Source organism: Sus scrofa, chromosome 12, assembly GCF_000003025.6.
Source record: "Sus scrofa isolate TJ Tabasco breed Duroc chromosome 12, Sscrofa11.1, whole genome shotgun sequence".
Taxonomy (NCBI): Eukaryota; Metazoa; Chordata; class Mammalia; order Artiodactyla; family Suidae; genus Sus; species Sus scrofa.
In genome coordinates, this window is record NC_010454.4 from 55,702 (window position 1) to 74,494 (window position 18,793).

The following is an 18,793-nucleotide window of genomic DNA, read 5'->3' on the forward strand; positions in this document are numbered from 1 at the left end:
GGGTTTGATTTGGGGGGGGGGGGGAGAATCCCCCCACCTCCAGGACATGACTTGTGAAGAGGGCTGTTGCAGGTTGCCTCTGACTCGTGTCTAAATTAATTCACCTGATAAGAAGGACCTTGTCCTGCCCTTCATATCTGAGGGTCTCTTTCAGACAGCTGGGTAGCCTAAAGTGAAGGTAATTGGGTCCAAATTAACTCACCTGATAGGAAGGACCTTGTCCTGCCCTTCCCATTTGAGGGTCACTTTCCAACAGCTCGGGTAGACTAAAGTCCCAATGATTGGACAGGCTCTGAAGATTTCTGACTGCCTTTGGATTCTGCAGAAGCTTACATCTCAGCCCAAAGGCTTGGGATTTAACACTGGGCTTGCAGTGTTTTTGCAGATCAGACTTGCATGGTGGTCATGAATGGAGAGTGCAAATGCAGCAGTTCCTTGGTTGGCAGGTTGAATCCATCCCAGAGATTCATCTCTTGAGGGTTATCTGAAAATTTCTTCTTTTCTTCCATCCTCCCCTCCTCCCATTCCCCCCGAGTGTGAAAATCTTACCTCTTGCCAAGTCAAAGAGATGATGAGGGGAGGAGTCTTCACTGAAGTCCTGTCACCTGATTTGGAGTGGGTTTGACTCAGGACTTAGAGGCGTGGGGAGGGTGTGAGTGCCATGGCTGACTTGAAGAGAAAAATAACCCCCCAGAAGGTGCTTGCTTGTTCTTAGAGGGGAATGGGTGATTAAATCTGCCAAGGGGTGCAGGAGCCAAGGGCAGTCCATCCAGGGGGTCTGTTCAGAAGGCAGGGCTGTGAGTTGTCATTAGAAAAAAATGTCTGCCAGAGCTCCTGTTGTGGTGCAGTGGAAACAAATCCAACTAGGAACCGTGAGGTTGCAGATTTGATCCCTGGCCTCACTCAGTGGGTTAAGGATCCAGCATTGCTGTGAGCTGTGGTGTAGTTTGAAGACGTGGCTCTGATCTGATGTGGCTGTGGCCTAGGACAGCAGCTGTAGCTCTAATTGGACCCCTAGCCGGGGAACCTCCATATGCTGCAGGTGCGGCCCTAAAAAGCAAAAAAAAAGGGGGGGGGGCAAGAAAAAAGAAAGAATGTCTGCCAGAGGGTGCTGAAACATGGTCCAAGCCCAGGAACAGCTTGATAGTGGTACCTCCAGGCTTAGAGATGGGGGTGGGTGGATCCCCCAGGAGGTGCCCATTGAAACAGGGTTACTTACAGGCTGCAGCTGACATGCCAGTCTGAATTGGTACACCCAGTAAAGGATTCTGCCTTCCAAGTATCAGGGTCACCTTCAGTTGGCTCAGCTAGCCCAAAGCCCACATTTTTAGACGGGTCTGCAGAGTCCAGATGGCTGAGAAAGAACTCTCAGCACGCAGGCAGCTGGCTGGAGTGTTGGGCATGCAGTTTTTCAGAGTCGGTGGTTTGGCCTCTGGAGAGCTGGGCTGCTGCTGGTCATCAATGAAGAGTGAGTGTAAAACTGATATCTTTTACCTGGCAGGCAGTCTTTATGCCAGAGACCTCCCTCTTGAGGGTTTTCTTCAAAGTTCCTTAAATATTTATTCCTCCATCTGAGCCTCTCCTTCCTTTCAAGAACCACTGAGGGAACATGTTACCTGCAGCCAGGTGACACAGACTAAGGGCTGGTGAAGCGGGGTGGGGTGGGGTGGGGAACTAGCATAAAGCCCGTTACCTGAGACAGAGTTTGTTCCTCTGATGGACTCAAGGATTTCTGAGAGATGGGAGCAGGCAAGCCCATGAAAGACTTAGAGGGAGAAATACTACCCTCCACATGCTCTTTTATTTTTCTGAGAGACAGAGAAAGACCAGATCTGGCTCACAGATGCTCAAGAGCATTGCCAGTGGAACAAAGTGGGGTCAGGAGGCAGCAGTTTGGGACGAGACTGGCTGGAAGTGGTAATGGCCTCTAGAGGATGAGGAGCTATGACATGCCCAGCTGCTGATTGGTGTTGGCACTACCAGGCTCAGAGAGGTGGTTATATGTGGTGCTGATGGCAGCCTGAGGATGTGCCCAGTGAGGAAATTCGAGGTATGGGTTCTTTCTGGCTCTTGGGTCCCAAAACATCTCCCAGGAGAGGAGATGTGTTTCTTCTTTTTCTTCTTCGTCATCGTCGTTGTCTTCATTGTCTTTGTCTTCTTCCTTCGTTTTCATCTTTTTGCCATTTCTTGGGCCACTCCCACGACATATGTAGGTTCCCAGACTAGGGGTCGAATCAGAGCTGTAGCTGCCGGCCTACACCACAGCCACAGCAATGCAGGATCCAAGCCACATCTGCCACCTACACCACAGCTCACAGCAACACTGGATCCTTAACCCACTGAGCAAGGCTAGGGATCGAACCCACAACATCATGGTTCCTAGTCGGATTTAGCCACTGAGCCACGATGGGAACTCCCTTTTCTTCTTCTTCTACCTGAGCCATGGCCTCCTGTAAGTGACCCCCAAGGACGATCCATAGAGAGAACTATGTTGTGTGTATTAATGCAGGCAGGTGAATGTCCAGCCTGTGAGCTGACGTGCAATGGGATCCACTGCTGGATGTGGGGTAGTTTTGTGGCATAGGGAAGATGGAGAGTCCCCGCAGGCTTTGAGAAAGGCATCTGGCCTTCCGTAAATCACAGGGTGGTATTTAGAGTGAGAGTAGTAGGGACTTCTGCCATCAGCTGAACAAAACCAGCACGGTGCACCCACAGCCCTAGTCAGGAAGCAGGAGTTAAGGGCTCTGAGATGCTATTCAAGAGAATGGCCGCCAGAGGGCGACAGAGCTCGAGAGCTGCTTGGTATGGGGGAGTCCCAGGCCAGAGGTGGGGTTTGAGTTGGGATGGTGGATGCCCCTGGGATATGCACGGAGAGGAGGGCATGTCCTGCCTATAAACCCTTCACATCTGTGGGTTTCTTTCCAACAGCTCTAGTAGACAAACGTCCAAATGATTGGCGAGACTGCTAAGGGTTCTGACTGACTTCAGATTCTGCAGAAGCTAACACCGGATACCAAAATGTGTGGGATTGAATACTGGGCTTGCAGGGCTCCCAGGTCAGGCGTGCATGGTGTTTGACCTCCGGACAGCTGGAGGGTGTTCATGAATAGAATCCTCAAAAGCAGCGCTGCTTTGGTCAGCAGGTTGGGTCCCCAGAGACAGGTCTCTTGAGGGCTCTCTGAAATGTTTCTTCTTTTTTGTCCATCTGAGCCTCTCCCCTCCTCTCATTCCCCCTGAGGGGAACATCTTGTCTCTGTCCAAGTCCCAGAAATGATGAGTGGGACACAGATTCATTGACATCTGGTCACCAGATTTGGATGGGTTCACCTCAAGGATTTAGAGCAGTGGGGAAGGATTGGGAGGAGTGAGTGCCATGGCTGACTTTGAGGAAAAATCACCCCCCTGTATGGTGCTGGCTTGTCCTCAAGTCAGAAGAGGGATTAAATGGACTATCGAATGCACTAGCCCAGGGCAACCCATCCAGGGGGTCTGTTCATGGGGCAGGAGGCAGGGCTGTGAGTTGTCCTTCAGAGAATAGCCACCAAGGAGGCCAAAGCATGGCCCAAGCCTAGGAGCTGCTTGGCAGTGGTGCCTCCAGGCTCAGAGATGGGGTTTGAGATGGGAATGGGTGGATCCCCCAGGAGGGGTCCATCGAAAAGCCTTACTGAAAGGGCCAGAACACTCTCCAGTCCAATTTGGCTCACCTGGTAAAGGGAATGTGTTCTGCCTTCCAAATATCAGGGTCACCTTCAGTCGACTGAGTTACCCCAAAGCCCACTTTTTTGTACACGGCCTCAGGGTTCATATGGCCCTGTGGTTCTCCGGAAGTAGAGCTGTGAACACACAGGCAGCTGGAGTATGGGGCATGCAGTTTTCCAGAGTCCAGGGTTTTGACCTGTGGTGAGCTGGGCTGCTGGTCATCAATGAAGGATGAGTGTAAAAGCTGACAGCTTGAGGTGGGCAGACGGTCTTTATGAAGGGACCCTCTCTCTCTTGGATGTGTTCTGCAAAATTCCTTAGATTTTCCTCCATCTGAACCTCTCCCTCCTTTTGAGCACCACTGAGGGAACGCATTACCTGAAACCAGGTGACACAAAATATGGGCTGGCCAAGCCTGGCGTGATGGGGAACAGTGTAAAACCAGTTGCCTGACTTGAAGTGTGTTCTGCTGATGGACTCAAAGTGCTGACAGACAGGGAACATGGTGGCAGGTCAAAGATTTAGAGAGAAAAATACCACCTTCCATCAAGATATAAATTGTTGGGGGGGGCACCAAATCAAGCTCTCGGGTGCTCAAGAGCAGTGCCAACAGAACTGGGTGTGCTCAGGAAGGAGAAGTTTGACATGTGTGTGGCTGAGAGTGGTTCTGGCCACTAGAGGACAAGGAGCTATGACATGCCCAGCTTCTGTTCCGCGTTGACACTGGCAGGCTCAGGGATGGGTTTGGAGGTGGCGCTGGTGGCAGACCAAGGATGTGCCCAGTGAGGAAACTCAAGTTACAGGTTGCTTCTGACCCTCAGGCCCCCAAAACTTCCTCTGTGAGTGGGTGCATTGTTCTTCCTACACGACTAAATGGTCTTTTCCTTGGGGATCATGGAGCCCGACCTACAGATGATTTGACAGCCTATCTGGACCGGGAGACACTGGTGGTCAGAAAGGCTTTGGGTTCTCCAGCAGAATAACCCTGAATCCACAGGTTTGAGCCTTGGGCATGTCCGTTTAGGAGAATGGGGCTTTTGTCGGGATGGCATCTGGAAAGCAGTGCTTGGGGACCTGAGTGGAGTGTGTAGAAGCAGCATTTCTGGCTGGCCGGGTTGTGCTCCTTCCCAGGTCTAAGTCTCAGATTCCTCCCTAGAGCTCCTTTTTTCCTTTTCCCCCTGAGCCTCAGCATCCTGTAAGTTACCCATGAGGAATGAAACATAATGAGAACTAAGTCGCAGGTATTAAGGCAGGAGGATGACTATAAAGCTGGTGGGCTGACTTGAAGTGGGATTGGCCGGTGGACATAGGGTGGTGGTGTTGGATAGGGAGGAGGAGGGGAGACTTTCAGAGAGACTTCTAGGCATCTGTAAGGCACATGGGGGGGTTACTTAGAGTGAGAGTAGGAGGGAGTTAGGCCTTAAGGTGAACAAGGTGAGTGCGGTGCATCCATGGTTTGCTCAGAAGGAACAAACTCTGAGTTGTTATTAGAGATACTGGCTGCCAGAAGGCGATGGAGCACCAGCAGAGCCCAGCAGCTATTTGTCATAGGAGAATCTGAACCAGGAGGCTGGGAGTGGTGGATCCTCATGAGACATGCCTTCTGAGGAGGGCTGGGTTACAGGTTGCCTCTGACTCTCGGGTCTAAATTAACTCACCTGAATGAAAGACCTTCCCTTTCCATCTGTGGGTCGCATTCAGACAGCTTGGGCAGCCTAAAGTCCAGATGATGGGGCAGGCTGTCTAGAGTTCTGACTGCCTTTGGATTCTACAGAGGCTGTATCCGAGATAAAAGGCATGGAATTTAATACTGGCCTTGCAGGGTACCCTGAGGAGGCTTGAACAGTGTTTGTCCTCTGGGAAGTTGGGCAGGTGGTCATGAATGGAGGGTGCAAAAGCAGCAGTTCCTTGCTTGGGCCCCAGATTGCATTTGCCCCAGAGACTGGTCTCTTGAGGGTTCTCAGAAAAGATTCTTTTTTTCCTCCTGAGCCTCTCCCATCTTCTCTTTACCCTGAGTGGAAAATCTTACATCTGGCCAAGTCCCAGATAAGATTATGAAGCTGATTCATTGAAATCTGGTCACATGATCTGAAGGGTGTTCGACTCAAGGAATTTGAGGAGAGGAAAGGATTAGGAGGAGGGAGTGCCATGGCTTATTTTTAGAGAATAATACCCCCCCTGGAATGTGCTTGGTTGTTCTAAGCATGACAAGGGAGATTAAATCTACTATTGGTTGGTTGCACAAGCCAAATGCAGTCCAACCAGGGGTTCTGTTCAGAAGGAAGGAGGCAGGGCTGTGAGGTGTCATTAGAGAGAAAGGCCACCAGAGGGCGCTGAAGGGAGGTCCAAGTCCAAGAGCTGCTTGGTAGTGGCACCTCCAGGTTCAGAAATGGGGTTCAAATGGGGATGGGTGGATTACTCAGGAGGTGTCCATCAAAAAGTGGCTATGTACAGGCCACAGCTGACTCTCCAGTCTGAATTTGATCACCCAGTAAAAGGGAAAGTGTTATGTCTTAAAAATATCAGGGTACTGAGTTCCCATCATGGCTCAGCGGTTAACGAATCTGACTAGCATCCATGAGGATGCAGGTTCAGTCCCTGGCCTTGCTCAGTGGGTTAGGGATCTGGTAATGCCATGAGCTTCGGGGTAGGTCAAATATGTGGTTCAGATCCTGCATTGCTGTGGATGTGGCATAGGCCAGCACCTACAGCTCTGATTTGACCCCTAGCTTGGGAACCTCCATATGCTGCAGGTTTGGCCCTAAAAAGCAAAAAAAAAAAAAAAAGGGTAACTTTCAGTCGACTCAGCTGGCCTAAAGCCCACATTATTGGATGGGCCATCAGGGTTCACACATGCTTTAGGTTCTCCAAATGTAGAATTCTGAGCAAGCAGGCTGCTGCTTGGAGTATTGGGCGTGTAGTTTTCCAGAGTCCGGGGGTTGCCCTCTGGAGAGCTGGGCTGCTGATCAGTGAAAAGTGAGTATAAAAGCCTACATCTTTTGGAGGGAGGCTGTCTTCATGCAGGATCCCTCTTTCTTGAGGGTGTTCTGCCATGTTCCTTAGTTTTTCCACCATCTGAGCCTCTCCTGCCTTGCGAGCCCCACTGAGGGCACATCTTACCTGAAACAGGTGACAAAGAAGAATGACTGGTGAAGCAGGATGTTCTGGGAAGTAATGTGAAGCCAGTTGCCTGACTTGAAATGTGCTCCCCTGATGGGCTCAAGGGAGTGCTGACAGATTGGGAGCAGGGAGGCACATGGAAGACTTAGTGAAATACCACCCTCCATAAGGCCTTAGATGATTCTGAGAGAGTGAAGCAACAGGAGGACCAAGCCAGGCTCCCAGGTGCTCAAGAGCAGTGCCAACAGAACCGGGTCTGGTCAGGAGGCAGAAGTTTGGGATGGGAATAGCTGGGAGTGGGAATAGCCACTAGAGGTCGAGGAGCTCCGACATACCGAGATGCTGCTTAGTGTTGGCCCTTCCAGGGTTAGAGATGGGGTTGTAGGTGGTGCTGGTGGCACCCCAGGGACCTCCCAGTGAGGAAAGTTGAGTTACAGCTGCTTCTGACTCTCAGGTCCCAAACACATCCCCTGGGGGTGGCTGCGTAGTTCTTCCATCATGACCAGGTGGTCATTTCCATAGGGGTCACGGAGCCCTAAGTGCCAATGATTTGACTGTCTATCTGGGGAGCAGGTGTGGTTGGGCCAATAGCCTTTGGTTTCTCCAACAGTATAACCCTGAATCCACAGGTACTTGGTTTGAGCCTTGGGCATGTCTGATTTGGAGAATGGGGCTTTGGTTGGGGGTGGCACCTGGAAAGCAGTGCTTGAGGACATGAATGGAGAGGTGTAGAAGCGGCATTTTTGGCTGTGCAGGATGTGCTCTTTCCTGGGTCTAAGTCTCAAATTCCTCCATGTGGTTCCTATTTTTTTTCTAACTGAGCCATGGCTTGCTAAAAGTCATCCACGAAAATGAACAATGGCAAGGAATAGGTTGCGTGTATTCAGGAAGCCAGATGTATTTACAGGTGGTGAGCTGAACTGAAGTGGGATCAGCCGGACGACATGGGGTAGTGGTGATGGGCAGGGAGGAGGAGGGAGAGTCACAGGAGACTTTGAGAGAGACCTCTGGCCCCTGTAAAGCACACGGTTGTACTTAGAAGGAGGGTAGGAGGGAGATGCGCCCTCAGGTGAACAAGGCGAGCGTGGTGCTAGTGTGGCTTTGGTCAGGATACAGGATGAAGGGCTCTGAATTTTTATTCAACAATTCATCACCAGAGGGTGACAGAACACTGACAGGGCCCAGCAGCTGCTTGGCATTGGCGAATCCCAGCCCAGAGGTGAGGTCGGAATTGGGTGAAGTGGATCCCCACGGGACATGCCTTGCCAGGAGGGCTAGGTTACAGGTCTAAATTAACTCACCTGATAGGAAGGACTTGTCCTGCTCTTATCATCTGTGGGTCACTTTCAGACAGCTGGTGGAGCCTAAATTCCAGATGATTGGAAAGATCTCTGATGGCCCTCAGCTTCTGCAGAGGCTGACATCTCAGCCGAAAGGCAGGAGACTGAGGACTATGCTTTCAGTGCTCCCAATCAGGCTTCTGCAGGGTTTGCCCTCAGGACAGCTGGGCGGGGGCTCATGAATTGAATGCACTAAAGCCACGCTTCCTTGATCAGCCCACAGGCTGCATTCATCCCAGAGACGGGTCTCTCAAGGATTCTCTGAAAAGTTTCTTCTTTTCCTTCGTTCAGAGCCTCTCCCCTCCTCTAATTCCCCCTGGAGGGGAAAAACAAACCTCTGGCCAAAACCCAGAAATGAAGAGTGGGGAACAAGACTCATGGAAATTCTGTCACCAGATTTGGATGAGTTTGACTCAAGGACTTAGACGAGTGGGGAAGGATTAGGAGGAGTGAGTGCCATAGCTGACTTCGACAGAATATTAATGCGCCTAGAATGAGCTTGATTGTTCTTAGAGTGAGAGGAGGGATTAAATCCACTATTTGGAGCACAAGCCAAGGGCATTCTTTCCTGTTCAGGAAGCTGGAGGCAGGGCTGTGAGTTGTCATTAGACAGAATGGCCACCAGAGGGCGCCAAAACACACTTCAAGCCCAGCAGAGGCTTGGTAGTATCACCTCCAGGTTAAAAGATGGGTTTCGGGGTTCCTGTTGTGGCGCAGTGGTTATTGAATCCAACTAGGAACCATGAGGTTGCGGGTTCAATCCCTGGCCTTGCTTAGTGGGTTAAGGATCCAGCGTTGTCATAGCTGTGGTGTAGGCCAGACTCGGCTCAGATCCCGCATTGCTGTGGCTGTGGCTCTGGTGTAGGCCGGTGGCTACAGCTCCAATTAGACCCCTGGCCTGGGAACCTCCATATGCCATGGGAAGTGGCCCTAGAAAAGGCAAAAAGACCAAAAAAAAAAAAAAAAGGGGGGGGTGTTTCAAGATGGGGATGGGAGGATCCCCCAGGAGATGTCCTTCGAAAGGAGGTTACATACAGGCCTCAGGTGACTCTCCCGTCTGAACTGGCACACCCGGTAAAAGGGAACGTGTTCTGCCCTCCAAATGTCATGGTCAGGTTCAGTCGACTCAGCTAACCCAAAGCCCACATCGTTGTATGTGCCACTGGGGTCCACAGGGCCTTGGGGTTCTCCAGAAGCAGGAGTGTTAGCACACAGGTGGCTGGCTGGGGTTTGGGGCCTGCAGTTTTCCAGGGTCCAGGGCTTGGCCTCTGGAGAGCTGGGCTGCTGGTCATCAGTGAAGAGTGTGTGTAAAAGCTGACCCTTGTGGCGGGCGGGCTGTCCTTATGCAGGAGCCCTCTCTCTTGGGGTGCGCTGCATTGTTCCTTAGATCTTCCTCCATCTGGCCTCTCCTGCCTTTTGAGCACCCCTGAGGGCACATCTTACCTGAATCCAAGTGACACAGAGTAAAGGCTGGTGAAGCGGGGCAGGGTGGGTGAATCAGGATGCCTGACTCGAAGTGTGTCCCCCTGATGGACTCAAAGGAGGGCTGACACACAGGGAGCAGGGAGGCATGTGGAGGACTTAGGGAAACACTGTCCTCCGCAGGCCTCAGAGTCTGAGAGAGACGGGAGGACAGCACCAGGCTCCCAGGCGCTTAAGGGCAGTGCCCGCGGAACCAGGTGGTGTCAGGAGACAGAGGTATGGGACGAGACTGGCCGGGAGTCGTGATGGCCACTAGAGGACGAGGAGCCTGACGCACCCAGCGGCTTGGCATTGGCATGTCCTAGCCCAGAGGTGCAGTTTGAGTCCGTGGTTTGGGTCCCTCTGGGGTCTGCCTTGTGAGGGGGCTAGGTTACAGGTCACCTCTCACTCTCGGGTCTAAATTAACTCACCTGATAGGAAGGACCTTGTCATCTCTGGGTCACTTTCAGACAGCTCAGGGAGCCTGAAGTCCAGATGACTAGACATGCTGTCAAGAATTCTGACTGGGAGTTCCCGTCATAGGGCAGTGGAAATGAATCTGACTAGGAACCATGAGGTTTTGGGTTCAATCCCTGGCCTTGCTTAGTGGGTTAAGGATCCCGCATTGCCATGAGCTATGGTGTAGGCTGCAGATGAGGCTTGGACCTGGCATTGATGTGGCTGTGGTGTAGGCCAGTGGCTACAGCTCTGATTCGATCCCTAGCCTAGGAACCTCCATATGCCATGGGTGCAGCCCTTAAAAAAAAAAAAAAGGACAAAAAAAAAAAAAAGAATTCTGACTGCCTTCAGGGAATTCCCATCATGCTCAGCAGTTAGTGAACCTGACTAGCATCCATGAGGATGAAGTTCAATCCCTGGCCTCCCTCAGCAGTTTAGAGATCCAGCTTTGCCATGAGCTGTAGTGTAGGTTGCAGACATGGCTCTGATCCTGCACTGTTGTTGCTCTGGTGTAGGCCAGTGGCTACAACTTCAATTGGACCCTTGGCCTGGGAACGTCCATAAAAGAATTCTGATTGCCTTCAGATTCTGCAGAGGCAGATATCGAGCCTAAAAAGTGTTGGACTGAATACTGGCCCACAGAGTTCCAGATCTGGTTTGCACTGCTTTTGGCATCTGGGCAGCTTGCGGTCGTGAATGGCAGAGCAAAGCAGGGGTCCTTGGTAGCAGTTTGCATCCATCCCAGTGCCTGGTCTCTTGAGGCGCTCTGAAAATTTCTTCTTTTCCTTCCATCTGAGCCTCTCCCCTCTCTTTCACCCCTGATGAAAATTCTTACTCAAGCCAAGACACAGAAATGAAGAGCAGGATGCTGTTTCATTTAATCTGTTACCTGTTTGGCTTAGGTTCACCTCTTTACTGCGTCTGGTGTGGGATATAGGGAGGAGTGTGTGTCATTTTTTTTTTGCTTGGAGAGAGAAACACCCACCTCTCAAAGGGCTTTGCTTGTTCACTTCATCGTGTAAGAAGTGCAGATCCCACATGCCCCTCCCTGGACACACTCCAGGCTCAGATCTGGGTTGAAGATGGGTTGACGGAACTACCTGGATCTGCCCAGAGTTGTGAAGTTGTTTACAAGAGACTCTGACTCCCCCAACCCCCCACAACTGCCTCACCTCAGGCACAGGACAACCTATCCTTCAAATCTGATGGCCTTCTAGTCTCCTTGGGTGGCCCAAGTGCCAGAGGGTTTGACACATTCCTGGGGTCAGACTGTCCTTTGTTTTAATGCTGGGCAGGCTCTGGACCTAGAAACACCTGTCTTGATCCTTGGGCTTGCATTTGCTAACCTCTGATTGTGTGGGATGTCATTTGGAAAAGGGGTCTGTTGGAGTTCCCATTGTGGCACAGCAGAAGAATCCAACTAGTATCCATGAGGATGCAGGTTTATCCCAGCCCATCAGTGGTTAAAGGATCTGCTTGCTCTGACTGTGGGTAGTCACAGATGCTCAGATCCATGTGCTCTGCTGTGAGTAGTCAGCAGCCATCACTCCATTTGACCCCTGCCTGGGAACTTCCATATGTCCCTGCATCTCTAAAAGGCAAAAAGAAAAGGAAAAGAAAAAAAAAAGAAAAGGGGTCTTTTTCATGAAGGGTGGAAACCTATGATAATTGGTGGTGGCTTTGGGTCCCTGGATTTTTTCTCTCAAGCCTCTCCCCAAGTGTCCTGCTTCCCTTCCCTTTGAGCCTCTTCCTCCTCTATCGAACCCTGTTAGTGGGACCTATCTGAAAACTGTAACATGTGGGGGCGGAGGTTTACTGATTTAAGTATAGTTCACGGGCCTAAAGGGTGCTGATTCTTTTAAATGCTCTTCACAGGATTGACAATGTGGGGCCTCTGACAGATTTCAGGTAGTGGGTGGTCTAGGGTGGGGTGTGCACTGGGAGACTTCGAAAAAGTCATGACCCTGTCTGTTGGGGCATCTCCTTGGGTTGAGAAGCAGATCTGGAAACAAATCCAGCTGGGGGGTATCCAAGGCCAGGGCAGCCCCAGGGGGCTGAGCTAGAAGGGCAGAGAGTTGGTGTTAGAGCAGATGGCCGCCAGGTGGCACCAGAGCACAGGCAGAGCCCACCTGCACCTCCTGGCTGCATCTCCAGGCTCAGAGATGGGTGAAAGTTGGTTGCCCAGAGTGTGGGGCTAATTTCAGGGCACCTCTTATTTTCTGGCCCAATTAGCGCAACTCAGGAAGGAAAAATAAGTGTGCCTTTAGCATCAGATTGGCTATTCCAACCTGATCAGATAGCCCAGGGGCCAGAGAGTTTTCCAAGGTCTCTGGGGTCAGACCAGCCTTTGTTTTTCAAGAGGCAGGACTATGGACCCACCAATATGTCTTGCATCCTTGAATTATCGTTTTCAAGCCACTGGCTTCTGTAAAGTTGTCATCTGGAAAAGGGCTGGTGGTCCTGAACGGAGCTTGTAAATGTGAAAATTTTGGTGGCTGGCAGTTTGAATCACTGTGCTTTTCCCCTCAAGCCATTTCCCTACACTTCCCTCTTCTGTTTGCCCCTAAGCCTTTTTTTTTTCTGGCCTCCAACCTCTGATAGGGAGCAGATTTTAAGGCAGGTTTCATGAAGGAAAGAAAGCTGATTGATTTAAGGAAAGTGCTCAAGACCCAGTGGTTGGGGAGGCAGAGGGTTTTGAGGTATTGTAGTGGGTTCCATTGGGGTGAGCGCTCTGGGAGAGTTTGAGAGAGAAATACCCCCAGTCTGCAGAGCAAGTCGTGGCATTTAAATGTGAGTAGGAAGACATCAAGCTGGCAGGTGCCTAAGGCCAGTGCCCTCTTGGGGGCTGCTGAAGGAAACAGGAAGGGTGAAGAGTTGTCATTAGAGGGTCCTGCCACCAGACGGCACCAGAGCACAGGCAGATCCCATCTGCAGCTCCCTGTCCACACCTCTAGGCTCAGAGGTGGGGTTGAAGTTGGGTTGGTAAGTACCCCAGGATATGCTCAGAGAGTTGGGATAATTCAGTGTGCTTCTGACACTCGATCATAAATTGCCTCATCTCAGGAAGGGGAAGCATGTGTGCCTTCATCCTCTGGTGGGTATTTCCATCATAGTTTAGTTGCCCTCGTGGATGAAGAGTTTGGCAAGTTCTCTAAGGATGGATTTCCCTTTGTTTCTCAAGAGGCAGAACTCTGGACAAAAAATATCTGTCCTAAACCCTGGATTTGCAATATTTAAGCCTCCAGCTTCCATGAAGATGTCATGTAAAAAAAATGGGCTCATAGTTTTGAACAGAGCATGGAAAAGGAGTGGGTTTTGCTGGGCTGCTGCACTAATCTCTGCTTTTTCTCTCAAAGTTCTCACCAAACAACCTTCTTGCCCATCCTGTCTCCAACCTGTTACAGGGAGCAGACCTGATGGCAGTTCTTGTGATTAAGGCAGAATGATTGATCCAAAGACACTCAAGACCCACTGGGTGGAGAGGCAGAGAGTTTCAATGGACTGGGGTGGGGTAGGTTGGTCTGAGTGCTCAGGGAGACTTTGAGAGAGAAGCACTCCAGTCTGTAGGGCCCTTCATTACACTCAGAGCATGAGGAGGAATGAAATATAGCTGGCAGGGATCTAAGGCTAATACAGAACCCACCTGGGGTGGTGCTGCTGAGGGAAATAGGTGGAAGGGCTGAGAGCTAACATATGGCACCATAGCACAGGCAGGTCCCTCCACTTTCTTGGCTGTACCTCCGGGCTCAGAGCTGAGGTTGAAGATGGGTTGGTAGAACTACCAAGAGGTGCCCAGAGTGTTGGGGTTGGTTTCAGGGTCTGCACTGGCCTAAATTGCCTAACTTCAGGAGGGGACAGACCTGTACCTTCAGCATCTGCTGGGCATGTCAAGCCCAATGAGGCAGCCCAGGGGCCAGAGTGTTTGACAAGTTCTCTGGGGTCATATTGGTTTTTCCTTCTCAAAAGGCAGGACCCTGAATTTGACATGCCTGTCTGAATCCTGGGCTTGCCGTTTTCAAGCCTCCAGCTTCAGTGAAGTTGTTATGTTAAAAGAAATATTCAGTGGATGTTTGTGAATGGAGCATGTTAAAGGGGCGATTTTTTGGTGGCACATGTGCCAATCTATGTACTTTGTCCCTCAAGAGTTCTACCTGCATTTCTAACCGTGCTTTCCATCTGAGCTTTCTTCCTGTTTCTAACCCATGTTTCTGGGCAGACCTAAATGCGGGTGTCGTGAAGTAAGGGAGAGTGGTTGAAATAAGCAAGGCTCTCATGGGTGGGGAGGCAGAGAAATGTAATGTATTGGCATGGAGCAGGCTGAGGTAAGGGCTCCAGGAGACTGAGAAAGAAATGCCCCTGTCTGCTGGGCACATCATTGCGCTAAAAGGGTGAGGAGGAAGGAAATCAAGCTGCCAGGGTCTGAGGCCAGCATGTCCGATTGAGCTGCTGAGGGATACAGAAGTGAGAGCTGAGAGGTGTTGTTAGAAGGAAAACATCCTTTGTTTTTTCAGAGGCAGGACTCTGGACTCAGAAAGAGCTGTCTTGGTTCTGAACTTACAAATTTTCAAGCCACTGGCCTCCATGAAGTTGCCATGTATAAAAGGGGGTGGTCATGAATGGAGCTCAGAACAGTTGTGAACATTTTGGTGGGTGGCTGTTAGAAGCACTGGATTTTTTTCCTCAAGATGTTTCCCCAAACTTTTCTTTCCATCTGAGTCTTTTTTTTTTCCTCTACCTCTGTATCATAAGGAGCTGATTTTAAGACAGGTCTTGTGAATGAAAGCAGATTGATTTAAACCTCTCAAGACACAGTGGGTGGGGAGGCAGAGGGTTTGAATGTATTGGGGTCAGTTAGGATGGAGTGAGTGCTCTGGGAGGCTGTGAGAATTACCCCAGTGTCCAGGGTACTTCATTGCGTTGGGTGGCTGAGGAGCAATGAAATCAAGATGCCAGGGCCCAAGGAGCGTGTGCCTTCAGGGGCTGCTGAGGGAACCAGGAGGAAGCGCTGAGAGATGGAGTCAGAGCAGAGGGTCAGCAGGCCGCACCACAGCACTGGCAGAGACCACGTGTACCTGCCTGGCAGCACATCCAGACTCGGGGGTGGAGTTGCAGGAGTGTCGGAACACTCAGTACCTGCTCATAGACCTGGGGCTGGTTACAGGGTGCCTCTAATACTCTGTCCCAAGTCACCTCACCTCAGGGAGGGACAGAGCTGTGCCTTCAGCACCCGATGGGCATTTCTGGCCTGCCTGGGTGGCCCAGGGCCAGAGAGTGTGACGGGTTCTCTGGGGTAAGATTACTCTTTGGACCCCAAATGTCTGTCTTGAATCTTGGCCTTGCAGTTGCCAAGCCTCCCACTCCATGTGGTTTTCAGCTGACAAAAGGGACTGATGGTCCTGAATAGAGCACATAAAAGTGGTGCTGGTTTGATTGGGTGACTGGCAATTCGCTAGGATTTGTGCTTCAAGACCCCTCCCCCAAACTCCCTCCTCTCTTTCCCTTGGGGCCTTGTTTTCCTGTCCCCAGCCCCTGTTAAGGGAGCAGGCTTAAAGGATGGTTCTCAGGAATTAAAGTAGGGTAATCGATTGAAAGGATGCTCTCATGGAACATGTGGGTGGGGAAAACAGAGGGTTTTAAGGCATTAAGTTGGGGTTGGTTGGGGTGCGTGCTGGGAGTCTTTGAGAGAATTCACCCCTCTCTCTGGGCACTTCACTTGGCTTAGAAGGTGAGGAGGAATTCAATCAGGCTGGCAGCTGCCCAAGGCCAGTATAGTCCTGGGGGGCCGCTGAGGGAAACTGGAGGAAAGGCTGAGAGTCAGTGTTAGAGGAGACGGCCTCCGGAAGGGGCCAGAGCACAGACAAAGCCCATCTGAAGCCCCCTGGATGGTGGTGCAAAGATGGGTTAATGGGAGCCCTAGGATGTGTTAAGATGACTCTCTGGCACAAACTGACTCACACCAAGGAGCAGAAAGATGTGTTTTCTACATCTGATGGGTAGTTCCATCCAGCTCTGGTTGTCCAGGGGCCAGAGAGGTGGACGTGTTCTCTGTGGTTGGTTTGCTTTTTGTTTCTCAAGGGGCAAGGACACTGGACCCACAATATCTGGCTTGTCTTGGCCTTGAAACCACCAAACCTGCAGCCTCTGTAAAGGCATCATGTGTCCAAAGGGGCCAGTGGTCATGAATGGAGCTTGTGAAAGTTGTGCTATACTGGGGAAAAGACAGGATTCCCTGTGCTTTAACTTTCAGGAGTTTTCCCCAGATATCTTTCTTCCACTTCCTTCTGAACCTCTATTTCCTGTCTGCAATTTCTGTTTCAAGGAGCAGAACTAAAGGAAGTCCATGAGAGTGAAGGCAGCTGTGACTGATTTAAAGAAATCTCTCGGTACCCAATGGGTGGTGTTGCAGAGGTTTTTATGTATTGAGGTGGGGTAGGTTGGGGTGAGAACTGTGGGAGACTGAGAAATAGACCCAGTGCCTATGGCATTCATTGAGCTTCCCAGCTGAGGAGAAACAAAATGGAGCTTCCTGGGCCCAAGGCCAGTGTAGTTTCGAGGGCGGTTGAAAAACAGGAGGAAGGGCTGAGAGACGGTGTTAGAACTGATGGTCACCAGGCTAAACCCCAGCCCAGGCAAAGCCCCTCTGCAGACGCCTGGCTGAAATTCCAGGCTCAGAGATGCAGTTGGAGAAGGAGTTGGAACACTCAGAACATGCTTATAGATTTGGCGTTGGAAACAGGGCACCTCTAATGCTCTGGCCAAATTGACTCAGTGAAATGACACAGCTGTGCCTTCAGCATCTGATGGGCAGGTCCAGCCTGATCAGGTGCCCCAGGTGCAAGAGAGTGACACGTTCCACAAGTCAGCTTGCCCTGTTTCTCCAGAGGCAGAGCTTTGGGCCCAGAAACACAAAAGTGTTAAATATTGGGCTTGTAATTTTTAAGCGCTGGTCTTGGGCATGGACCAGTGTGATTGTCCTCTTCCTCTCTGAACTGAATACACAACAGGAGAGGATGAGATATCAGCCTGGTTTTAGAAAACTGCACATTCGAGATTCAAGCCAGGGATGTGCCTTCCCCTCACACGAGCCCAGAGAGTCTGCCAAATTCTGGCCATTTCCCAGAAAGCATGCTGAATTTGAAATAAAGATGTGATCACAGGTTATGTGGACACGATGAGGTGAAAAAAAAACGGCCAGATAAGAAGAGGTGCCCAGTAGCCACAGCTCAGCACCGAGCACTGATATGGGGTCCCCCACCCAGCAGCAGCCACGTATTTCAGCCTGAAGGAGAGGAGGCCCCTTGGGTTCCTAGGCTCTTTGACCAGAATGTGCTCCAACAGCAACTCGGACACTGACTCAGCCTCCAACAGCAAACGTGTGCTCTGCCGTGGCCTGGGGCAGTGTCCGTGGTGCTTCCTTACTGCTCTCCATTTCAGCATACAGCAATACACTACGGGCTAGAGTATGACAATCTTAGACTCAGCCAGGACTCAAGCCACACCCTGAAATCAATGACCCCACACTGTAACACATGTGAACAGGCCCCTAATCAGTCAGCACCATTGAACTCTGGGACCCAAGGACCATCTAGCCTTTATAAAAGTTACCTGGCTTGAGGTAGCTTCCCTGCAGCAGGTGTCTGGCCAAGGAGGGAGAGCATCAAGTGGGAGGGAAGAAAAAGCTTGAGGAGATCTCTAGAGAGAAAGAGTACAGGTATGAGTGCAGCCTGGGCCCCAAAACCCCTGTATTGACACACTGCATTCACAACCAGAAGGCCACATTTCTACAAGTACAATTTTAAATGGACCAGCCTGACTAGCAAATTTTAGGGCTAAAATCCAGGCCAGGTATTACTAGGTCCAGAGTTGTGCCTCCAAACCACCAAGGGGACACAGATCAAGTTAGCCTGTCAAACTCTCTAGCCACTGGCGCACTGGACCAAGGACCCATCTCAAGTCTTGAAGGTGAAGGCGCATAGCTCCAGGGGGAGGGGGCACTCTGGTGCCTGGTGCATCTGGTGGCCATCTTCTCTTACAGCAACTTGCAGCCCTTCCTCAGACTCCCAGAGCAAAACCCTGGTCTACACTGGCCTGGGCCTCCTGCCAGCCTGATTTCCTAAGTCTCCTCCCTCACAGTGCACTGAAAGGCATGATGGGTGGGGTGGGACTATCTCAAAGTTACCCAGAGTCCTCACCCCAACTGAGACCACCCCACTCCCTGAAATCAGACACCTCACTTGATAAGTTAACAGAAGCAACTGGCCATCAAAGAGCACCCATCGCCCTGAACCAGCTTGAGACCCAGGACCTCCCAGGCATCATTCATGTTCTCTGGATTGAGGTAAATTCTTTTGCATAGGCTCCCCCACAGAGGAGGAAGAGGCTCAGGTGGACTAGGAAGGAGGATGTGGAGATCTCTAGAGAGAAAGGGTAGAGGGAGAGGCTGAGGCCTGACCACCATAACACCACCTCATGGATGTGCTGCATTCATGACCAAAAGCCCAGCTTTCCAGAAGCCAAATATCACCCCAGGCTGTTTACAGCATTGTACATCCAGATTTAATCAGGGTTTCTGGGTCAGTGATGTACTTCAAACTAGCAAAGGGCACTCAGGCCCAGGTGCCTGTCAAACTCTCTAGCCATTGGGTGACCTAATCATGCACAGATTGAACCTGAAATGTGGTGGCAGAACCTTAATATTTCTCTGAGTTGAGGCA

The 18,793-nt window shown here is 51.0% G+C and overlaps 1 protein-coding gene and 2 long non-coding RNA genes across 4 annotated transcripts in view; 1 reads left to right on the forward strand and 2 right to left on the reverse strand.

The window, feature by feature from the left end:
* The window catches only part of LOC102167199, a 51,108-nt gene that overhangs the window by 29,389 nt on the left and 2,926 nt on the right, over nt 1–18,793 (forward strand). The gene's annotated exons all lie outside the window — the stretch shown is intronic.
* Nucleotides 7,682–8,977, reverse strand: LOC110255917. The gene is made up of 2 exons (XR_002336886.1): nt 8,121–8,977; nt 7,682–7,833 (listed from the first exon to the last, which is right to left on the reverse strand). It is a non-coding gene; the product is annotated as an uncharacterized LOC110255917 (long non-coding RNA).
* Nucleotides 17,395–18,793, reverse strand: part of LOC110255247 (zinc finger protein 501-like) — a 59,167-nt gene continuing 57,768 nt past the window's right edge. The window contains exon 3 of the transcript XR_002336876.1: nt 17,395–17,771. The gene's annotated coding sequence lies outside the window, so the exon portion shown is untranslated. The remainder of the gene's footprint in view (nt 17,772–18,793) is intronic.